The sequence below is a fragment of the Mycetomoellerius zeteki genome, unplaced genomic scaffold (genome assembly GCF_001594055.1).
Source record: "Mycetomoellerius zeteki isolate Tzet28-1 unplaced genomic scaffold, Tzet1.0 scaffold105, whole genome shotgun sequence".
NCBI lineage: Eukaryota > Metazoa > Arthropoda > Insecta > Hymenoptera > Formicidae > Mycetomoellerius > Mycetomoellerius zeteki.
The window spans coordinates 1665812-1691304 of NW_017255965.1; the positions used below are offsets into that span (position 1 = coordinate 1665812).

The window sequence follows — 25493 nt, forward strand, 5'->3', positions numbered from 1 at the left end:
TTTATATTGTGTTTTTTAGTCAATAATTGCAGTTGAAAAAAAAAAGCCTACTTACAAGGGAAGTTTCACAACTGTCCGGAACCGATTTGATTATCCCCTATTCTATTGACTTTAATCAAATTTTGTGTACAAAATTTTTTTATAGACACTTTTTTTTTATAGAAATTTTAATATACTTTAGTTATTCAATATTACTAAATTTATACATATACGTACACATGTCATCATCATTATAATTTATATATAAAAATAAAAATTATTCTTTTCTCTCTGTCTATTTCCCTTCTCTCTTGTTTACATCTAAGATATTGCAGTTGCGATTTGATAAGATGCATTACGATAAGCGTATAATATTAAAGACTTATAAGAATTAAGACATGAATTGAGGTATGTTTCAGGTGGAAATCGAATAGCGAAATCGAATGACGTTTCGAATGGCACATATTGATTTCAGTAACGAGAAAATAATGTAAAAGTTAGACGGCCTTCTCCGCAGTACGCACTATGCCACGGTCACGCTTTTTACGCTGATGAATCGACAAGCGCTGGGAATTTATGGGACCGAACTAGAGCGCATATCGATGCGTCCGTTCGCACGATCAATCGGATCCGTAATATTATCGAGATGTACGATTGCGATCGACAGCTGCACGTATCGTGACGACTGCGCAGTGCGACTCGGTGAAATTTAATTTCGAATAATAATCTGCGGTCGCGCATGACGGAAAAGTACGAGAATATTACTGATATTACATTATCACCGAAATTTCATTTCGGCAATAATACCGCAGTCACCAATGGAAAAGTGAGAATATTACTGATATTGTATTGTCCGTTGGAATTTAATTTTGACAATAATCTCGTGATCACGATGTACAGCCAAAAATATACGGCCAATATTAAAACGTTGACAGCGGTCAGTACCACAAGAAATTTAGCGTAATTTAGCGGTATCCATTATAATCGTTTATTATCAACGTTAATATCAAATACATACTACGTTTTACATTATTTGCGATATGACGAACGTGTATCTATGTGAGTTACTTTTGAATAAGATATATTCATTTATTTCAATTTCACATATTTTGCAAAATCTCTTCATTTTTGATATTTTTATAAATTATCTTCAAATTAAAGGTCATTTATAAATATAATTCGTGATAAGCTACGAATATTCGTTATGCTATTTAATTCCATGACTGCTTTTTTGCAAACTTATTGAGAGACCGCTTTGTTATATGATAAATCGATAGATATTCAATCACGCTATTACACACCGCCGAGCAGCTCGAATGCGCGCGAAATTGATGAAAATACGCGGCGCGAAATCGCATTTCAGTTAAAACCCATCGGCTCTTACGCGCGCTGTAAATATGCGTGATACCGGTAATTATTTCGTTCTCTCGGTGCACCCTTCGTCGGTCGGAATCTGCTGCAGTTAATGCGGACAATAAAACCAGTCAGTTCGACTGCCGTAATAATATTGAGGCCCGAAAACGTGTCGACTAAACTCAATTTGTCGGCAATTCGTCGATCAGTGCGCTGCCGTCCGCGATAATCCATGGACGTCATAACTTTTACGAATTTCAAAATCGTCACGAACGTGCAACTGAGCGCGATAATGAACTTTTACACGGAATATCCCAAAACTGTCGAAATATTTTTCGCGACCATTTTCCAGAGATAACAAACGTATATGAAGTTAAATAAACAAAACTGAAGATACGCACCTTTTGAACTATGTAGAATACAATGTTATATATTATATGAAAACTTTGAATTAAGAGGAAATCTAGTAGAATTCTCTCTCTCCCACTAATCAGATTTTCTTTAAAAGAAATCTAAACTTAGTCGATGAGATGTATAGACAATAATGTACTTATACCAATGAAAATTGATAAATCGTATTTTCCATGGCGGCGAAGAGGTCAAACAGTATGAATTCAAAACCACAAAATTCTCAATTTAACTCTTGTACTCTCATGGTATTATTGGACTTGAATTCATCGGTACTTAAACGAAATTTCATTTGGCTAGAATAACCATTAATTATACACACATATTAAATGTGGGTAGTATATTTCAGTCTTCACATTAGCCACTTGATAGAAGATACATTCGATTAATTTATTTAACAAATTGTAACAAATGAGTATACTAAATAATATCCAAAGAACGAATGTAAAAAGAAAAAAATAACTTCAATATTTCAATGACAGAGAAATACTTAATTAAAAAATTTAAGAAATATTATGAACTAATTATTAATGTTACTTCTCGATAAAACCTCTCAAAACTTATAAAAATGTCAAACATATTAAAGGCGTAAAAGCATATTATTACGAGCTTATACATTTACGCACGTAACTAAAAATAAGAAAGAGCTTTCTATTTCTAATAATGAGAATTTAATTTTCTTTTATACGTAATAATGTAGCGAAAATCCGTGATGCATTACACTATCTTCTTCAGTATCCTGATTCTGTAATTTTTGACAGTGTCGGTATCGTTACCTACATTGTGATTGTGCAGATATTACATAATATGTGGTAAAAAAGTTACGCAACGGCAATGTAATAATACCGAACTGTCGTTAAGAATTATAGAATCGAAGTACTGAATTCATTTATAAAACTAGAACGCTATCGATAGGTACGTAAATTTTACGTATAAGTGAGCGAAGTTATTTAGCACTAACAATAAGCCATATCTTCAATGATTACAGAACATCCAATCTGTCGTGTTAAAAATTAGAATAAACGGAGACAAGTTTTTAAAAATTCTATTTTTTATATATCAATTTAGATCTCCTGGTGGTCAATGTTATACAAGAGAGAGCGTAAGAAATGATTTCAATTTTTAAGCAGTTTTATGTTTCCATTTTGTTATTATATTTTACTTAGATGTTACGAGGAAACATACACACAAAATTAGATTACATATCAATTTAGATCTCCTGGTGGTCAATGTTATACAAGAGAGAGCGTAAGAAATGATTTCAATTTTTAAGCAGTTTTATGTTATTTCCATTTTGTTATTATATTTTTTACTTAGATGTTACGAGGAAACATACACACAAAATTAGATTACATATCAATTTAGATCTCCTGGTGGTCAATGTTATACAAGAGAGAGCGTAAGAAATGATTTCAATTTTTAAGCAGTTTTATGTTATTTCCATTTTGTTATTATATTTTTTACTTAGATGTTACGAGGAAACATACACACAAAATTAGATTACATATCTACTCTGTATCACTTCAAGATTGAATTTGATGATATGCTTATTCTTTCTTTTTTCTTTATTAAGTTAATAATTAGATTATTTATACTTATAAAGGTCTAGATTATAAATATTTTGCCATTAAAAGTGAAATGTATGCAAAACTTGTGTTACATTAATTAAGAATATCCTATTTCCTTGTACGTAAAATTTACGTATCAATAGCAATACTGTATTACTCAAGATTGATAACGTTTTAGGATTGAAGGTACAGATTCCGTTATTAAAAGTAAAACGCTAACTTCTCGTATCCGCCAAAGTAACATAACACGTGGGCTCGTTGAAGCACGCGGCAAAACTTTCTACGTGAATATCAAAGATTCGCTATTCAGACTCCACTTGAACCGGTCAAGTAGTATACCGCTCGGATTCGCGGGCCGCGTGTGGAGTGGGCGGATTTCCGACCGGCGCAGCACGGTGTGGGGTTTAAACTGTCTGCGAAGTTGGCTCTCGCGCTCCCTTTTCCAACCCTTCGCTCTTTATCGTCGACTCCGCGAGCATCGTTTTCATCCCTCTCTCATCGGTGAGGGATGCATTTGGTCTGCGTGCTGCCTATATATCTCTCTCTCTCTCCTTCTCTCTCTCTCTCTCTCTCTCTCTCTCTCTCTCTCTCTCTCTCTCTCTCATTGTGAATGTGCACGCGCGAGCCAACCACCACAGGCAAAACTCACACCCGCATGTGTATCGAACTGCGGTGAGGTGCTTGTGCAGCGTTTATGTGCGCGTGCATGTCTGCCGTTAAAACCGGATGACCCACGAAATATCGGGGTGGCTGGAGTAAACGCGATTACCGTCGATATCCTCGAATCGTGCGCCCCCAGTAGGATTATACAATTCATTTATTGCACAAACGAGTGTATTTGTTATTTGCGCAGTGTTCGTATCGTCGCGATGCTAATTTCAATTAAATGGATTCTACAAGACGTTAAATTTAGTTCAAGATTCCTTTTCGTGCTACTCTACGCTCAATTTCGCGACTATGCATTTCAATCTGGAATAGATATCATCATGTTGCTAGTTCTAGACTATATTAGAGTACTCTGTAACGCATGAATATACCATTAATACGCCTGTAACGAGTGAGCGAGCGAGCGAGCAAATGGCTTTGCGATAACGTACACGTTGCAGCAAGATCCCTCCAATATGACCAGCGGCGATACATTGATTATGTGAACTCGCAAATTGCGAGCGTGTGTCCCTAGTGCCCCCCCCTCTCTCTCTCTCTCTCTCTCTCGCTTTATTAAACTCTTGAAATTACATTCCGCAGCGCGCAAGGTTGATAACGACGTCTCGTTTTTCGAGCCAACAAAGCAGCCTCATCGAGAGATGGGAATGCGATTTGGTGGTCGATAACTAATTAGTCGTGCCGCGCGAGATTTTTAAGCTGTCGCAACTGGCGCGGAAGGTTTCTCATTGGAATGATAGTTATGTTCTCTCCAACGTTCAAATGATATTTAAATCCTACTCCCGGGATCCTACTCTCCTCTCTCCTGCAGATACTCGAGGCGCTTACGTCCTGAACTTACCTATTATCCCCTGGAAGTGACCCGTTAGCCGCTTACCAGCAAGTTATCCGCTTCCAGAGCTAATTTAGGCATGCGTTCTTAGCTTCTCGTTTCGTTTGTCGCTAAGAACTCTTTCCTGCTCATACTGACCTGCTGAAACAAAAAACAATTCCATATTGAGTGTCCACGAGATTATTAATACATGTATTGTATATTCAGATAGAAAGTTTGTTTTGAACTTATCAGAATTAATCTTAATTGATAGCGACAGGTATTCGCAGCAACGTAAGATATATTTTATGTATTTAAAATTTTATTCGTTTTCTATATTGTATCGCAATTTTTCTGTATGTCTACGAAATTGTCGTATATAGATAGCAAAGATCGTTTGCGCATTGCTCTATACCTGTCTATGCTATCGGAATTAATCTCAATTAATAAACAAATAATTAATTTTAGATTTAATTTTTTTATTTATATGTATCATATATCTCTGGTTACTTATATCACAATTTTCTTCATGGAATTTTTCATGGATATCTCTCATAATTTTGTATGTAGAACTCTTACATCTTATAGCTCTTCGATACTATAATGTCTCATATCTTATAATATTTTAAATTAAATGAATAATAATTAGAGAGATCCTGCATTTTTTGGAGAGCTTGTGGAACGTTATTCTTTCACGCGACCTAAAACCTCTCTCCTGTCGGTAATGTACGTAGCGTACAAAAACTAAGTATGCCGTTCTTCAATAATTGCGAACGCGAAACCTCCGCCGGCGGAAAATTTAATCCGGAAATTTTTCGGTTCTACCTGGTATTTAGGTCGGGCTGCACTTTTACACGCCCAATATTTTTGAACGCGCGTGACGTGCGTACGATGGCGCGTGCACGTGAATCTCTCGCCACTGAAAACCCCGTATTTCAAACCACAGTAAAGCTTTGCGGTCTACCTGGCTAAAATTTTTACTTTCGGTGAGCCAGCTGTCAATCACAAGATTTAATCGCTTCAAAAAGCGAACATGGCGTCCTATATATGAAACATTAATAAATGCCGCTCTTTATATCTGTGACAGAAATTAAGATTCAATAAATTTTTATATACATTGTTATATTTTTATATACATTATTATATAAATTATAATATATAAATATTATATAGATACAGATATGAAATATATAAACTATTATATATAAAATATATAAAATATTTACCATATATATCTTTCATACTTTGCAAGTATGTTAAATTCAATTTAATTTCTCCGCTTGAATATAATTTATAAAATACATTTTTCATTTAATTATATTTTCTTAGACATTTACTCTAGAAAATCTCGCGAAGCACGTTTTACCAGTTTAAACATCACGTCTGTCCGACACACACAAGAGCAGAAATAAAATAAAACACCGATTCTCTCCTATCAATCAGTTTGATGTTACCGCACATAGATCATCGAGGTCATAAATCTTCAACTCGCGAACATTCGCGCTCCTCGATGAGTACGTCCAAAGTATCAGCACACATGCGGTGCTTTCGTATTTCCGAAGAAGCATGCAGTGATGGACTCTTACATATTTAAAGCCGCCTTTGTCGCTCAGATACGAATTAGGTGGTAGTCGCCTCGGCACATTCGAAAACTACAATTACAACCTATAAATTTGGAGCGTCTCGAACCATGGAGAGTCGCTTCGTTTTAGCTCATCCTCTTCTCTCTATCTCATTTCAACTCTAGCTCGCGGGGTGAGCCGAGGGCTTTCCGGGGATTAACCTTACTCGCGACTCCGCGCCAGTAATTTTCAATTCGACTGCCCGATCTGATCTCCGTGTTAATTAAACCCCTCCTCGCTAGTTATGTTGCTATCGATAGCCCTCGCGGAAGAAGTTATACAAAGCTGAAAAGTTTTTAATCGAATACAGTTGATTTCGAACGGCTTGAATTGATCGCACTGACAAATATAATACGATATATTTCGCGCGGTAATGCTGTTTATCGACATCGGCGTAAAATATTTACAATAAAAATAAACCCTTTGCAACGGATGTAACTATACTGCCAATTCAAATATGAAAAAAAGTGACTTCAATATACGTGTGTGATTAGTTTTCCGTATAAAAATAACACACTGTACTGCATACAAATATGGATTTACATTCACATTTAAACATGTAGTATAATGTCGTTTTTATACGGAAAACTACCCAGATAGCAAATGTCTGCAGTTTTCTAGCAGACTGTCAGCAAATTCGAGCAGAAAATAACGGCAATCTACCATCAACTGCATCTGCATTAGACTTGTATTCTATTAACATCGTCTATCGACATAATGTGAAGGTAAATTGTTAGCACAAACTGAGCATGTCCTGCCGACATTATCTGATTCTGTTATCTTTTTTCTAGCAGTCTCTCAACAGTATTATGTACATCTAATTCTGTAACAATTCTGTTGCTATTTTGTTGACATAGTGTAGCATGACATTTAAAAAATCTGCTTTGTACAGACTTGGCTATCTGGGTAAATAATACATCAATATATTGAAGTCACTATATTGAAGTTTTTAGTCTTTTTATACACTTGGACTTTAAAGTGTAAGTAATGTAAAAACCTATAACTTGGAAAAACTTCATTAAAAATATCGAAGTATGACAGAATTTGAAAAACTTAAACTGTTTAGTTTGCCCTATATTACTGAAAATCTTAATGATTTTTAACCTTTTACAATGTCAACTGATTTGACTTATACTTTACTGTGAAGTAAAGATAAGTAGGTATTTGTTGTCGCGAAAAAAGAATTTGAAAAAGTTAAGCCGAGAAATTTTGCAGATGGACAATCGGACGAATAAACAGCCAGACTAACACTGTGAAATTATAAAATATTTTGCTACACCGCACTAATTACATAAAAGTGAGCAAGATCTATTTTAATTACAGGATTTTATTGTTCGCGTACAAATAGAGGGTGAATATTTAGTTAAATATAAGAATATTTAATTCTCTAGCATGGTACCGATCTAAATTCGTCGATGAGTAGACTGATTCGCTTATTCGAAACCGAGAGATTTCCAGATGGATTATAATTAATTTGAGATTATTCAAGTTAGTCGGATTGACACTGTTGTTTCCTATTCCCTTTCCGCCTTACTACTAGACTGCAAATGAAAAGAGAATGCTTAATTAACCCTGCTTATCGTACTGGATGTTAATGCGATTGCTTACCTCTGTACCAAGAATATAAAGGTAGTCATGTTTAAAACTAGAAAGATCTTTAACCAGCGTAGTGCGTGTATCAGGGTAATCTAAATTACGCTCTTAATTACGTGGAAGAAGCAAAAAATATTTAAAAAAAGAAAATAAAATACAATTTATTAAAGTTAAGAAGATAATAATTCAATAATTTTTAAAATGAATGTTTTGTATGATACGAAAGCTTCAATATTTCAAGACAATCACTGTTCCGCATTTCCCAGATATGAAATAACTACCCATTTCCAACATAACGCATATTAAAATTTATATTATCGTTAACGTCGATGTTCTCTGTTCCGTTGCGTTCACATTACTTGCTCTATAATTAAGCGTCGCGTTGCGAATAAATTTCTAATGTAACCACAGTGCATGTTACAGTAACCATAGCAATCCCCATCTCGAAGTAGCCGTAACACGTGGTCACGTAAAACCATTCAATTACTTCTAACCAATTTTCCACGGTGCGGCTTTTGATACGGCTTTATGCTTGGTGATCATATTAAGATGTACAGCAAGTTGCGTCCTGTGTACTTTTATGAGATAAAAACAGTAATTTCCTTCTCTTCTTTACATTCCCTCTGTTTGTCCCCTTTTTACTCCTCTTTTCTCCCGTTACTTGTCGCATGGCTTTTGTACTAATTCTTTCACATATTTTGTGCAATACACTTGCCTTTCATGCTTTTTTTTCTGTTGCGAAGCGTTACTAGAAAAAATTTCTAATAATTTCTACGATTTAATTTTACGCGATTAATTTTTGCACGAGTTTGAGATAGACGGCTTTGTCCGTTGCTGACCGTTCGCTTTATTACTCCTCGTTTTTACCCCTTTTTTGCTCGAGATTCGTAGTCAAGCGAGCGAATTTCCATTCTTTCATCGCGTTACATTCCATTCCGTTTTTATCCACGAATTTCGCCTCGCTGCTTTTTTTTATCGTATCTTTGCCCGTCACGTTACTTATCCTTCGCCTCGCATTCGCATTCCGCATTTAGCGCTAAATATGACCGGCCGACTCGACTTTATTCGTGTAATACAAAAATCGTGTTCAAGGATTATAAAAGTTAAACAGCCGCGTGTAAACGTTAAATGCATCGCGCACATTTCCACCTCTGTATTCTTTATTTTCTTATACTTTCTCTCTCTTTTGTAATCTTCCACATTTTCCCCGATATTTGGTGTTCCGCGTTTCAGTTTCTTCGACATCATTCTCTCTTTGATATTCTCGTCATTTTCGAATTTTCTCTGCGAATTTTTGCTGTCATCTTCTCCTCTGTCGACGCATCTTCAATTTTTCATTTCTCGATCGAGCACTTTTTCGTTTCCTGATATTTGCGTTTATCCTCACTCCCTCCCTCTCTCTCTTTTATTTTCTCTTGTCGATTCGTCTCTTCATTCGATTCCATAGTTCGATAATCCACACTTTCGTGTCGCTGCACGCGGATCTATTTCTCGCTTTGTCCGCTTTTCCATCTGCTTACTAGTAAAATCGCAAAGAAGCGGATAGAAAATTGATATTGTCCGTTGACCAATTCTTATGTCTTTTTTTTGTGATGTATCGAGTCTCACAGTATGAAAAACTTTAAACAAAAATTGCTTCTGATGATTTCTGAAAACGTTGTGCTAATGCATTGAAAATGAATAATAATTCATTTCTGCATTACATTTTCTTATTCATTTAATACAGAAAAATTATTTTATTTCATAATGTTTCTTTGATATTTTAGGTTTAATATTCCGAATACCTAATTAAGTATCATGAACAAGAACTGTGTAAATATTATTTTAGCTTTAATAGTGAGAAAGCACTTCACGACGTTTGCTACGTTTATGTTCTCTTCAGCGTTTCAATGAGATTCTCTTCTAACCGCCGCTAATGTAATATTCCGAAATGTCTCAGACGAAAGGCCAAACGTTCAAGATATATTTTACGATACACGAAAGTGCATTCCGCTGCAAATAAAAGCAGCTGATACTGCAATGATATTGCTTTTCTTCCCGCAGTGTTATTATGCCACATTCTACCTGGCAATTTGCAGTACTACAGTCAAAATATTAAACTGTAAAAATTGCCAAATATAGTGATATTTATTGTATATATTAAACATCTACTGTATTAACAATTCTATATGATTTGTAAGTTTACTTATGCATTTAGTGTAATTCGTAAGTTTTATATAAAAAGACGTATTGACAAACATTTATTATTCAAATTTAATAAAAAGTATCTAATAAAAAGTATATTACGTTCACATACAATATTTAACACACAATTTATATTCACACACAGACATGTATTTATATTTAAGGGGGTATTCTAGTCTAGATGCAGAATTTTTATGCTATTCTTGCGAATTTTTCAAAAATATAATATAAAGTTTTTTGGGACAGGGTTTTTTTCTACATATTTGTACGTATTTGAAGAACGTTTCAGAATTTTTTTATTAAAAAATAATTGTTAATATGCACTGTATAAAATATTAAGTAACGTCGTGAAAAATAAAACTAGATCTATGGCTCCCACGATTCCAGCTCTTCTGCTCATCTAAAAAAAAAAATCAAAGAAATTCTTAATTAGTATGAGTTTAGCTATAGCAGGTACCAAACGAAGAAAAAATACTGAAAATTTAAAAAATATCCTCATGTCGAAAATTAAGTTTCAATTTTTGCCATCTTTTTTTTACCCACATAGTTGTAAAAATTACAAAAATATATATTTCGACTTGATTGTGGTAGGGGCTATAACCATACATGTGCTGAAAATGTATGCCTTTGCCTGACTCGATTGGTCAACTGGTTTTCGAGATATCATGGGAGCCATTTAAAAAACATGGTTTTGAGAAAAACGCGTTTAAAGTTTTTTGTATTGATTATATAGAGATAATTTTACCTACGATCAATCAGCTAGTCCACAGGTCAAACTCGATCGTTAGACAGACATATTTTCTATACCAAATACATGCAAAATATGTAAAAAAAAATAATTCGATTTTTTGACTCGCTAGACTAGAATACCCCCTTAACACGTAATATCTTAATGAAGAGAGAACATGTTTGCTTATTAAAACACTTATTATACTTCACGTAACAAATCATTACACGTAGCAATTGATATTATCTAATGGCCATTCAATAACGAAACAAATTTATTTTAAAATATTATCATTAGCACACAGACTAATGCACGACAGGCCGTTCACCTTAAATATCGATGTTTAACGAAGAATAACGTCCTCGGACAATCACGACGAAATGCATGCGATGGAGCGCGCTAAATTATGGTATGAGTGCTGTCAGCGTGGAAGCACGGCTTTAAATTGATTTACAGTCGTAAATACAATCAAAAATGCAAATGAGTAATCAAGCGCGTATTCACGTGTCCGCGCCGAATGCCGATGATACGACATTCGAGTCGCGTCATGATTACGCGATATAAAATGATATCAAGCTCGCGTCGTATATTGTCACGCGCATCTCATCTGTACTTACCTTTAGAATAGGGCATTTTCTATAATCGCAAATATCACATAATTTGTCTACTTGTATATATACTCAGGGCGGGGCATATCTCAAATACTTATATTTGAAAAACAGTATATTTAAAATACAATTTGTATTTTGTGTTTTATGTTCTTGATAAATTATCAATTTGATTTTGTATTTCAGCAGAGCACATAAATAATTTTTTACATCAATAATTTTTTACTAAAGTACTACCAATTTTATAAAAATACCAGCAAGAGACAAACATTGTTTATTTTCTTCTCATAGAGTTCTAAGAATTTTTTCAGAATTTTTTATCAACTCTTTTGTACTGCATTTTCTTATTGGCAACTATTTTTACCAACATAAAAAATGCGGTACTAAAAAATTTTGAAAAAATTCTTAGAACTCTATGAGAAGAAAATAAACAATGTTTGTCTCTTGCTGGTATTTTTATAAAATTGGTAGTACTTTAGTAAAAAATTATTGAAAACCAATATTCGGTGATTTTTGGTAATTGATATCTTGTTAATTATAGCGAAAATTGCAAAATGGTAGAGGACTTTTCGACTCAGTTTAGTCCCCTCTATCAAACACCCTGTTATCTTTAATCCATCGAGGTCTCTCAGAATTAATACGTTCGTGATAAATTATCAATTTGATTTACAAATATTTCATTTAAATCACTTTTGAATGGAAATTACATTTTACGCATCTTCTTCTGTGTCGCGCAACGGATGAGTCCAAACCTTTTATAAACAAAAATTATTTCTATCAATTGATCTGTCATTATTATAGCGATTATAAACCGCAAATGTCGAGTGACATTAAATATTTCATTTAGCTCACAGTTTGCATACTGTGTATCCTGTAGTATTTACAATATACGATTGCATGGAATAATTTACGCAAATCGACTGGAAAGCGATAAATTACCGATTAATTACTATTAAAGAGCACCGTTAAATCAATCAATCGCGCCGTAATTCGTGTTTACGTTTTATTCGGATGGAATATATTGGCCATTGCGAGAGCGTTGCATTGCTGTGAGGGACCTCTTCCTCCCCAGGTTATTGTTTGGCGCATGTTACGTAGCGATGTGTGCGGCGATTAAAAATAATATTTCCACTCACGCGGTCTTTACGCGCAAACAATGCGGCGCCGTACAGATGGCTCGCGCTCTGCATAATTTCTGGTAATTTTAGATCGCTGCGATAAAGCGGCATGTTCAGGAGAAAAAGGGGACCGTAGAGAGTCCGTGGACTTTTCAAAGTTATTACTCGCATGCGTGCGTTTCTTGTGTTACGCGATGGAGCACCGGATGTCAATTTTATGGAACAATAAGTACGCCGAGAATATACGCTATCCGATCGTGTTAAACAAACTTGAATTTTTTGAGATTCGGCTGTGCGTATTTTGCGTGCCATATTCTGATGCATCGCAGTTTTGAGAGAACTCTACATAAATCTAAAAATCGTTTTATTATAATACAAAAAAACGCAGTCATGAGTTTAACGATGATTCGTCGTTCAACTGCGTCTGTGCTAATTATTCAATATATTATTACCTATTCATGTAAAAAAAGTATAGGTATATAATATCTGAAGTATGATTTAACAGCTGAATTATAGGCGTAAAATTGCTCCAATCCTAAAAGAGTGGAACAACGGAGGATAATCGTACTTGCGTGTATATATGTATGTGAGTGTGGGCAATAGTAGAAAACGCGAGGTGCATGGGAATTAATTTTGCAATGGCCGCGGGCGCGGTAGCCTCGAGTATCCGTCCAGAATGCGTTATACGTTTTTATTATTTCTCAGGACTTATTGTACCCTGTTATATTGATTCCCCCGCAGCGCAGCGGAATCTAGCTGCGATCGCAATAAAAGTACTCCGCCAATAGCTCGTATCCTCAAGGATACAACTTCATAATAACGCAAATCGAAACGTTCTCCATTATTTGCGCGAAGAATGGCCGTTCTTAATGGTTTTAGGGTGCTTTCTGCATTCTCATATATTACCGGTACTAACTTCGCATAATGCAGTGTTGCGCGATTAAAGCAGAAACATTTAAATGCAGCATTGCGTGAAAATAAGGAAACACCTGAAAATATTCGTTATTAATAAATGAGATATTTGCGTAATGAAGAATATTTCTAATTAACATAATTGAAGCGATAAAAATTATAATACAATTAGATCGTTGAAGTAATGCGACCAAGAGACAATATTTATAACATAAGTCTAATAATTTGCGATGTACAATGAATGCAAGAAGTATTCGTATACGAGAAATTTTTATTAAAAAAGCCTTGTTTGTAGAAAATAAATATCAATTAACAATTTTATATGTCCTTTTTGCTCTAGTATAAATAAAGAGTTTAAGTATTTTGGTATGTTCCTGGTCTTATTAGAAACTAAATTTTTCGACCGTACAAATACTTTTGTACGCCCAAATGATATAATATAATTTTTCATTTTTAATTCGTAAGATAATGTTTTAATTATTACACATTTTTTTAGATAAAATAATTTTGAGATAAATACAATTTATTTTATTCTTGTTAATGAATAAATGTTTACTTAAAAAAATAAGATTTTTTTTAAAAAGATAATACTTTTTGCACTCACTACATGTCTCTCAGACACAAAACAAATGTTCATCGACTTTATGGTTGCCAGAACATCTCTATTCTAAATTAATAATCGTTCTCAGGTTATTCTTACATCCATAGAAAAGTCGATGGAATTTCGAGGGAAAAAAACCAACGACCTTATTATTAAAAACTAAAAAACCCGTGCAACGGAAACGCATTGTGAGACAATGGCCACAGCCGCTGATTATCAATGTCGGTCCCCAGGCTTTTCATTCCTCGTTGAGAGGTATCTGAATGCCATTCACTGAATTGATGTCCCGAGACGGCAGGAAGCTCGTTAAGCATCGCCCGGAGTTCTTTTTGGGTCCATGCTTTCACGTGTCTCGATTCAACTTTCTGGCTCATCTCATATAACAGTATACATATGTAAATATATTATATGACATATATGCAATGTTGCAAACGAAAACTCAAGCGCGGTCTTTCCAGCGCGCTTTATGATTCCACTAAGCACGGATTTTCTCACTAAGCAGGGAACCTTAGTGGATGAAAACTCTGCAATGCTAGAATACCGCCTTATTTAAAAATACGATTTTGTATACATTCATTGCATTTTTTTAATAAAAATTAAGTAAAAATTGTAGGTATTCCTTCTTATAATTTTTAAATACAGAAAAATCTAAGTTATGTGTAAATTTCAATTTAAAAACAATGTTCTTTTCTAAAAAAAATTTCCTTTTTTAAATTGTTCATTGTTTAATTGCATACGAATTAATTCCATTTGCACTAAGATTTTATTATGACAAATCTCGTTGGATATCTCTAACTTGATTTTATCATAGGAATTTCGTTACGCCGAGTATTGATTTTCGATCAAACTTCGTTAAAGTAAAGCTCTCGTTCTGGTGATTACAAAGAAATGCCGTTATACTAATAGGATTCTGCACACTTAATGGAAACGGAAGGATATTAAATGCTTCAGATTTTGTTTCATATTTTACTCGATATTAAATATTGATATTTTTTTTGATAGGTAAATCTAACTAACGCCTATTGTTTCTCCAATGGAATTCTTTATTTTATAGTAAATTCTAGAATAGAAGAATTTTTATATTTTTACGTGCAATTTTTCAAAAATTTCCAATTGCGGCAATTTTCTTTCAAGTCGAACATTGCAAAGTTAAACGAATGTTACAGCGATCAGTTTGACGTTTTTATTCCTAATTATATTCTTAGTACAGTGAAGTAATCTTAATCGTACATCGCTGATTTAGTCTTGTTTCGTCATCCTAATTTCTCGTTCAAGTCGACCAGCCGCCTCAGGTTGCGGAAGCTGGCCGGCTGACAGCAAAGTATACATATCTCGCTTAGGCCAGGGGTTCCAGCATCAGTCGTCTTTCGCTTATCTAACTTCCGGGATACAATACGCCACGCCGAGCTCACCGACTGTGTTCAAACTTCACGGCTACTCGTCGCGCTCTGGCAAATAAGAATGACGTTGTAACTTTGCGCAGTCACGACGGCTGAGTATGCGGCCGGAGATGGGAAGATCTCGGAACAAGAGGGATCGTGAGATTCCAGTGCGAGGCTGCTGATGAGACGGCAGGAAGCGCCGATCCTCTCAAATAAATCCTTCGACCGGTCGCAGCTTGAGAGACGACATCTGAGCGAATTTGAAACCGGATCTCGATTCAGCGCGCGCTGAAGGAAGAGCCTGATGACACGGAGAAGATTGCGACTGTCTCTTGAACGGATTTTTCATTCATGATTTTTCATTCGGACTGCATCGAATGCGCGGCGGAATTTCGGAAGAGTTCACGCATCTAATCTGCATTAATGCGCTCGCTGCAAAAGAAGAATCCCGTGTGAAGGGATTCCTGATTTCAGAGAACGTGCCAAATAAAATAGCTGTCCAAACTCTCTGATCGAAAAATCAAATACTTGTTACAATAAAACATATTATTCAATCTACAATCGTCATATTTTCATGAATTAAATTTTATGAGAAAATTCCATGAAAATAAAGCTTCAATAAATTATTTTAATATTTAATATAAAGTACTCGTTATAGAGATTTGATGCTATAAACGCGATTGTTGCTATACGTTTTATTATAATTATTGTGATTTCTTTGTGTTTGAATCGTATTTACGGGAGCGGATCCAAAAAGATTACAACGAAATAAAGTATCAGCCTAAGTTTTAAGATTCAGACGACAGTTGCGTCGTTCACCGTTGTTACCAATAAAAATTAAAATGATTAATTAAAGTATTATTATTAAAGAGTGTCGCCGATGGATAGATCATTCTTTATGAACTCCGTTCGTCGTCCATCGTGTCTACTTATTATCAACGACAAGGATCGCTTAATGAGAGACGGCAGTTCGTGTTATCATTCCCCCTTCGAGTTTATCGATCCAATCCTATCTTTTGGTTCTACCAAAGCTTGTCCTTTGACAAGTTCAATTCGACAGATTAAATCTTCGTTCGCATTCATACCATCTAAGTAAAGTCCTTAAAACTGTCTTATAATCGCCATAGGGAAGTACGCGCGGCACGAAAGACCATTAATCAAGCCTGATAATGAGACAATATCTGAGACATTCTCGAACAGTCAGCTGCGATAGAAGAATCGTGTGAGACCATTGTAATACTGTATCTAAAGGAATATAATAAAACTTTACTCGTCCGCGAACTCGACTTTTTACATTTAATAGTCTAATTAATTTATTAACGATCGTTTAATGTTAAACGACACATTTTGTAAAATTTTTCATAGCTTAAGAACGATTACATATCCTCCTACATGCAAAATTTGTGCATGTTTGGATTATAATAATATTATAATAATTTTTTTCCACGATATGATATATATATACAAATTTATTGAATAATTTTTTTACGTCAAACTTATTTTATTTAGTCTCAAGATTCTCCGAAGCTTAACTTGAAGTAACTCAATTTCCCTTGCGAACAAGATCGATGAAGGTACTCCATGAGGAGAACTTTGAAAAAAATTGCGCCAAGAAGAATACCCCAAAATCGTGTAGCCAGATGGTCGGAGAAAGAAATCCCACTAACGAACATCCTGTCGCGGAGATATGCAACGGTAATTCTTTCTCGGTCTAGAGCTTTTGCGCGAAAAATTCGCTTGTAGAATGAGAATCAGGAGCGACAGGAAGTCGTACTCCCTTCAAAATGTCTTATAGGATTTCGCTATATACTTCTCGAAGTACGATTTAACGAACTTCAGTCTGGGCGAATTGTTGCGTTACACGGTATAATAACGGTAGAAGACCTCGACCAATATCTCGGCGTTACATTGATTGTTCCATGAGCGAAATTGCTTGTTATCTCATCGCGCGTGCCGGAAATGCCGATAGTCTAACGAGAATGCTTGCAAAACGCTTCATTGTCAAACACACAATGGGACCGCTTTTTCATATTGAAAATTAATGAGAAGTATAGATCGACAAGAAGAAAAGATAGAGATAATTAAACAATCTCGAATTATGAGTGTTTTGGTAATAAATCATCCTATAGGAGAGAGAGAAATGTTATAAATTATAAATAAAGAGGATTTACATAAAAATATTGATAAAAATATAATCAACATTGCAACTAAAACAACTGAAACAAAGCTGAAACAATAGGATAAAAGTTTATACAATATGATGCATATTTTAATATCCACACGTAATAAATTTGTTTTTTTTTCTATGAGAGTTATTCATCTTTTTCCTTAAAAAAAATTAAATCTTTTTATTCTGCTTTTACTGCATTCTTTAATCTGGAACGTTTTGTTTATCAGTAGCCTGATTTTACTGCAGAATTATACCAACGCTTTTATCCGAGTTCCGGAGGAAGAACGGAATCCGCATCTGTTATATTTAGTTTCCGATAGAAAGCGGAAATAAATGCATCTATTGGAGAGAAACGCACGAAAACCGAATGATACCATCCTGTGTGTTGCTGATGACAGATGCGTTTGCTACTGGGCGGCATTACAAAAAAAAATACCCTATCGAAATCCGTTCTATCGGACTGTACCACTATGTGTTCGGCTCCTTCCTTTCCAGACACGAAGAGAGCAAGGGAATGCTGTTGAAACATAATACTACATGAAAATCTGCACAGCCAGGTAGAAATGAAAAATATTTGGATTGTTTGATTTTTTCACAACAAATAGACATCCAAACGTTGCTCAACTAGGCAGCTCGCATGGGATACACATAGTACACATTATTAATTTATATAAGTCATTAACATTTCAAATTTAATATTTTTAAAATATAATATTATTACTAAAATATTATTCCATTATTTTATAAAATTCACATCGCTAATCTTGATATCTTTTTGTATATTATTGGTATCGAGTACAAAGAATATTCAATATTCACGGGTATATCTTTTTAATTAATATTCAATAATATTATACGAAAATATTACAGGAGAAAACATTCGCTTTTCCTAATAGAAATATTTGCGTATGTAATATATTTCTCTAAAATGGAAGAGCTTTTCGCAACTCTTTGTATCTAAAACGAATAAATTTTTGCTCGTTTAGAATGTAATTACATCATTTGAACCCAGATGAGTACTTCGGTTGTTTTAGAGGATTTCACTTCGATCCTGCGTGCACACTGCTGAATTTGCTCCCACTCTCGAGGATTGCATACGTCTGTATGTGAGTGCCATAACGATGTCTCACCAATATCTACGTTACGGAATACGCGTGTGTTGCAACGTGTCTCGGAACCGCGACACTCCAAAGCCATTACTGTTATGTCCTACACGCGCTACTGTTCGCAGCTGCATAGACACTCCGCAAGATCCCGTATTATTTTTTACGGAGACGCATGTTGCGAAACATTTGCACATAAAAGATTCGAATGGAAACTCGCGCCGGGACGGGAGCTCGAAAACGTCGCAGGACGTCGCTCCTAATAGAAAAAAAAGAACTCGACGACTGAGAAGTTTTAACAATTCTGACTGTATAACTGAGGGATTCAAAACGAAAATGGAGCCTTAAAGTACATGCAGCACTAGGGAGTTAAATTATTGCAAATATCAAGACTGAAAAATGAGATACTGAAACTCCTCTTCCGGAAACTTGTAATCAGCTGTTAGTCTCGCGCATCAAAGACAAAACTTGCATGATAAAGAAAAGATTTTCATTTTATAGCAGATTTTTTGCATGAGCAATTATATGTATACGACTCTATTCACAGAGAGAAAAAATTGAAATTGGTTAACTCTTCCTCTGATTCTGAACTGTAAGGAAAATAATAACAAAAAAATAGAAAGTATTCTCCTAAGCTTTACGTAGATTTTAATTAAATCGCTGTTACGTGAGGACTGTGAAGTACGGGATCTAATATCATTAGAACTACGATATCTACAATAATCCCCAAGTTAGAGACCTAACCTGTATTATTGATCATTATATCCGGAGAAGTATAACACGATGATCCACGCGAAAGATAGAACGAACATATAGCAAGATTACAGAGAAAATGAGGATCTAAATGACAGATTACGCAGGTATGTACACGCGACTGCGGTTTTAGTTATTAAAAAAAAGCTCAACATCATTATATTAGTTCTATTTTCTATAAAAAATCTAAAGTTTCTTATCTTACACCTCTTTACGAACTCTTTACACACTAAATCCTTACACTCCATCTAAGAGCAATTCATCCTCACGTGTTTTAACGATATAAAGAGATAATTTCTACGTGTAATTAATTTTTTACAGCTTAATTATTTAATTCTTAGTACATACGATAATTTTCCTATCCTTTATTACATACGTTCTAAGTTAATTTTTATCATTTTTATAAGTATACAAAAATTATTGAGATATACTTTAATATCTTTAGAAAATATTTATAATTTATTTTTAAAAAATAAAAAGACCATTATTAGCTAAATGCTCCTAGTATTTCAAAGAAAAGAAGATTACGCAGGACTAGTAATAATCCAACCGTAAACAATCCAACCAGACTGTAAATAATCCAACGTGTATACACTGAGAAAAAAAATTTATTCAACTAACTAAATACATTTAATTATTTGCAGATTTGGTTAATTCAACAAATTTTATTTAATCGAATTTAACCATAGTCTGTTTAACATTGAACAGCTTGTTAAGCAGACTAAGGTTAAATTCAATTAAATAAAATTTGTTGAATTAACCAAATCTGCAAACAACTAAATGTTTAGTTAGTTGAACAAACTTTTTTTCAGTGTAGGTACTAAGATTAATAATTATTATTAATATTATTGATAAAAATAATTATTAAATAAATATTTCGTTAGATAATTAATTACTTATTGGATACTTTTATTTTTTAGTGCTTATATCATGTTTCAATTTGGAAGTACGCAATGCATCATGAGAAATGAAGCGATTTATGAACGTAGATAAAACGTTAATCGACGAAAGATTACGTGCTCATACATACGTGTATGTATGAGTGTGTACGTATGGCTGTGAATGTATCTACGGGCTCTCTTACCGCAACTCTTCCTCTAATCTGAACTACAGGCCGGGGAGAAAGCCGTGAGCGGTTCGATGACTTTGATGGTCTCGTTAGAGCGGCGGATTGACTTCCTCCAACTAGCCGTCGAACTTTCGACGAGATACAGACTTTTGGGCCAATTCCCTTGGCTGGCTGTGGTAACCGGGGTCCGCGAAATGGCGTAGTTTACTCCACCACCACCGTGAACGCGCTGTGGATTCCGGAAGATGGGTGTTCGAAGTGCGAGATCGGAAAACTCGACAATTGACGCGCCCGTTGATCCGATAAGCGGCCCTGGGTTTTACACGCGAAGCAAATCGGCCCACGGTGATCGATCGAACACTATCGGATTTCGAGATCGAGGCGGTTTTACGACCGACGCAGTCGAATTTATATTCATGATTCGCACGGCGAATTTCTGGAAAAAATTCTGGTCACAGAAGTGATGTCTGACTAACGTATCTACAGTCACTCATAAAAAAAAATGGGTCACTGTGATGTTACAGTGGCCCGTTTTTCTTTTTTTTTTTAGTAAATACATATTTTTATCATTTAATGTGAATTTTTTATTGCATTGCCCGTTCCTGTATTTAAGATATCGTGACCATGTAAAACATATGAATTAATGTCTATTAATCTATAAAAAAAATAAAATTTTTTAACGTTTTTGACACCTTAAAAAAATTAAAAGTGGAAACAAAGCTTTAGAAATTTCTCAGATCTTTGATATAAAACGAAGAGTATCTCTTTTTTTCTGTAAATTGCACATACTATGGAAATGTATTATCAAAGTAACTTTCAATAAAAGAGATCGTTTGAAGATGAGTTGAGAATCGCACAGCTATACCGTTATCACGGCTGTCTTGGATTAATCTGCACGATAGCATCTTGTAGTGTCATACGCAGGTCCATTCTATCACGGAACAAAATCAGTCGTGGACAGAATATGAGCGAACGGGGGTGAAAAGAGAAGCCGTAAACGAAAAGAAGAAGAAGGAGAGTGGCGCGAGGAAAGCGGAAGAACCGATGCTGTCGACGACAGGACGACATCCGTGTATCCTCCGGCAAAGCCTCTTCCGGAGTTTATTATTATTTGTTCGACGACCGAAGCCGTATGTGGGTTACGTCCCTGAGGTACACGTCCCCTTTGATATCAGATAATCCCCTGGAGGAACAAAAAAGCCCACTTATATACACACACATACGCGCACACTTTTGGAGTTGCTTAGAAAACGCACACAGGCGGACTTGGCCGCGAAAGCTAAGAGATACGACCGGTCACGGTTGAAAACGCGAAAGAAGACACCGAAGACTTCGGAAAGCCAATTTCGGTCCCGTTTTTCATCATTTTCACGGTGGACGAAAGGCTGTTTCATTTCCTCGACCATCCACCGCGATCCGGAGCGTAAAAGTACGTCATTTCAAGTCACATGATGATAACGCCCGCCGCAAATGTATTCGTCGCGTTCGCACTTGCAAGCAAATTAGGGAATCTTTATGTCGAGATAGGACTTGAAATAGGGCTTTAATGAAAAAATTTCCACAAGGTCTCGTGAAATTTTTTGTACGTAGCATCGCAGTGATGTTTTATAGTATGTTTCAGCTCTTTTAGTTTCAGCAGCAAAATTTTGCAAAAAAGATGAAATATTTATTTTGATATACACAGACGCAAATTACTTTGCTTATTAAAATGTTGGATTGCTTTAATTGCTTGCGTTTTTTTATTTACGGCTACATATTTGCCGACAGTCGAGATAGTAATTATTTAATTAAATAAGTAATTAAATAAATGTATAATAATGCGTGTGTGTATACATATAAGTGTTTAACTAAAAAAATGTATCTTTTGTGGGGGGAAACTATATAGATATTTATATATAATGTGTGTGTATGTATATAATTATTTTATAAAAGTATTATTTATATTATAAAATATTTTATTATATTTCAGATTGATATCACGTTACACAATTATTTTCCAACGCGTTTGCGCAACAAGCCTGTGATGTGTGTTAAAATCAAAATTTTTGATCGCGATTGGTAAACTTGAGTCACATGGCGAAAGTTGTTAATTAAATATGGTACAACCCTTTGTGAATGTCGTTGGTTACAACGGAATTAGATTCAGTAATGTTTGAAATTTTATATTAGTAAAATTAGTGGCTGCCGTAACTGCAAAGCGTCCAGTTCGGTGACAATTAATTATCCGTGTTGTACCATTGCAACGTTGCTTACTGCATACCAATCTTTAATGTTCAAATTACGCGTTAGATATTCGTAACGTCACGCTCAACTTACGACACACCGATTTCCTCACTAATCACGTGTCTTTATACAATAATCTACAATTTAAAAATTTAGCTAAATACAGATTTGAAAATAATGTTGTTGGATTATCAAAATAATCGGAAATTCAAGCAATGCTGTAAACAATTTTGATATTCTATATCGATCAGTTTAAGCTATATATAATATAATTATATATATCCTATACATAATTATTATATAGTTCAATGAAATTATATTTTCAAGTGTGTATCTAGCTTTTTAGGTACATCAACAAAATCGTTCTTTCGTGTGCAAAAGCTGTTTTCTTTCGCAAAAGAAGAAATATAAAAGTTGTAAATTTTCTTTTTTTGATACAAAATAATTTTCTAATTAACAAATAAATATTATAGAAGCGACAAAATAGTTAATAACAGTAATAACTATTTGAATTAAATAAAAAAAAAACGAATGCTTGCATCTATGGCGCTCATTTACGCCAATATCCATTCCTGAAGAATAAACGAAATGCTAATGTGCTCAATAATTGCATCCCGTTCGAGATGAATGCAGAATGTATTGTGCTAAAGCGGCCATTTTCCTGCCTCGTTAAAGACCGCGTCGATTTTATGGGACACCCAGTGCGTTATTGCTACGATAATGCGGTAATTAATAATGCGTGACAACACGCTCAATTTATCATTGAAGTCAACAGGGTAATTAAAATTCTCTTCCTTTAAATTACCGGATTCGTCATCGATTTAAACGTATCTTTAACGAAACCTTTTCGTTATTCTCTTTATCAATTTATTTTTAATATTAAGTATTTAAGTAACTTAAATTAAATTTTACAGAAAAAAATGTTTGGTGTACAATGGAGAGATTATGTAAATGTTCGATCTCTATTAAGCACTTTCTTTATATTGTTAAAAACTAAAGTAGAAACAATGGCTATTTGTTTCAATATTGCAGTATCAATACATCTTTATGGTTTTAAAGTTAAATTTTATGCCAATAAATAAGGAGATTTTAAGTTGAACTCGTTTAAAATTAAATAATAAATAAAATCTCTCCTTATCTCTTGGTATAAAATTTAATTCTTTGTGTGAAAAACTAGATTATATTAATTGCAGCTTGTAATTTTAATTAACTATATAAAGTATTGATTCAATATCGATATCGTGACATTGAAACAATAACAAAACAAATAGTTTTTACTTTAGCTTTTAAAAATATAAAGAAAGTGCTCAAAGAGACCGAACATTTACATACAACCTCTCCATTATACTCCAAACGTTTTCTTTTTTGTAAAGGTTGTAAACATCCCTAAAAGCGCCCACAGGATATTTAAGCTTCGTAATTAAATTTAACAAGTCTCGACGCATTCATGCTAGTGCGATTTACGTTTTTAGAAGTGGATGAAGAAAAGAAGGAAACGAATACGATCGACAAATAGTATACGTGAGCGTGTCGAAGAACTGCAGCGAATTCTATTCCCTTTTATTCCATCTAATTCCAATTCTATTCTATTTTGTTTTATTTCGCTGTTACTTTCCAGTTTCTCTTCGACATTTATATAAATTATTGCATCGCGGAATCGCTGTGCGACGTCGTTCCACGACACCGTCTTCGGTTACAATCCCACGGAGCAGAGCCTAACGCAAAAGGAATTCCCAATGTCCCCACAGTAAAAACGGAAAAATTTTCTCCTTCGATCGTACACCGCCGACAAATCTGATTCGCAGTGGCGCTCGAGTATTTCTGGAAAAGTGCGGCAATACCGCGTACGGCGTCTTAAAAGCAACCGCACGGCTTACGTAAAAGCAACAAACAAAGCGCGATAAATTCAATTTCCCGCGATAGGTCCGCCGTGACGTCTCGCAGCGAATGTCCCTAACATGCAAAGCGAACATACGACACACAACTATATTCAAAGATATCCCCTTTCCGCCTGCCTGGAAAATCTTCAACGAAGAACGCACAAAGATCACTCGTACTATCGCTCTGTCCTATTTTGATAATATAGAACAAAATTATCCGATAATGAAATATTTTCCCCGATAATCTGATAATCCAGTAAACAAGAATTATGTTTTAATTCTCAATAGTGATATTGCAGTCGCATATAGATAAAAATATCTCTTTACAAAAAATCACATTAAATCATAATATTATATAGACCAATTATTAGAAAATATGTATTATACAGGGTCCCGAAAGTGACGATAAACATTTTATACACAGATTCTTTGTAACATTTTAAGATGAAAAGTTTAATATAAAAATGTCGAGGCTATGATAATTTTTAAATAGTTTAAAATTTACGAATGAAGGGGCTAGAATTTCGCTCAGGGATGGCAAGATAGTTAGTATGTAAAGATGTTTCCTTGAACTTCATGCTTTTGACAATAACAAAATTCAGCATCTTACACTCATCACCTTGCCGTCCTTGAGCGCAAAATTCTAGTCTCGTCATTTGTAATTTTTAAATTGAATCCCATTTAAAAATTATTATAGTCTTGACATTTTCGAATTAGACTTTTCGTCTTAAAATGTTACAAAAAAATTATCTTTAAAATATTTATC

At 34.6% G+C, this 25493-nt stretch overlaps 1 protein-coding gene across 2 annotated transcripts in view; it reads right to left on the reverse strand.

Moving 5' to 3' along the window:
• DIP-lambda (Dpr-interacting protein lambda) overlaps positions 1-25493 on the reverse strand; it is a 159386-nt gene that overhangs the window by 58474 nt on the left and 75419 nt on the right. The window contains exon 2 of one of the 2 annotated variants that reach the window (XM_018446045.1): positions 4813-4941. The gene's annotated coding sequence lies outside the window, so the exon portion shown is untranslated. Of the gene's footprint in view, positions 1-4812; positions 4945-25493 lie in introns of both variants that reach the window. The other variant, XM_018446053.1, reaches the window with a different exon arrangement.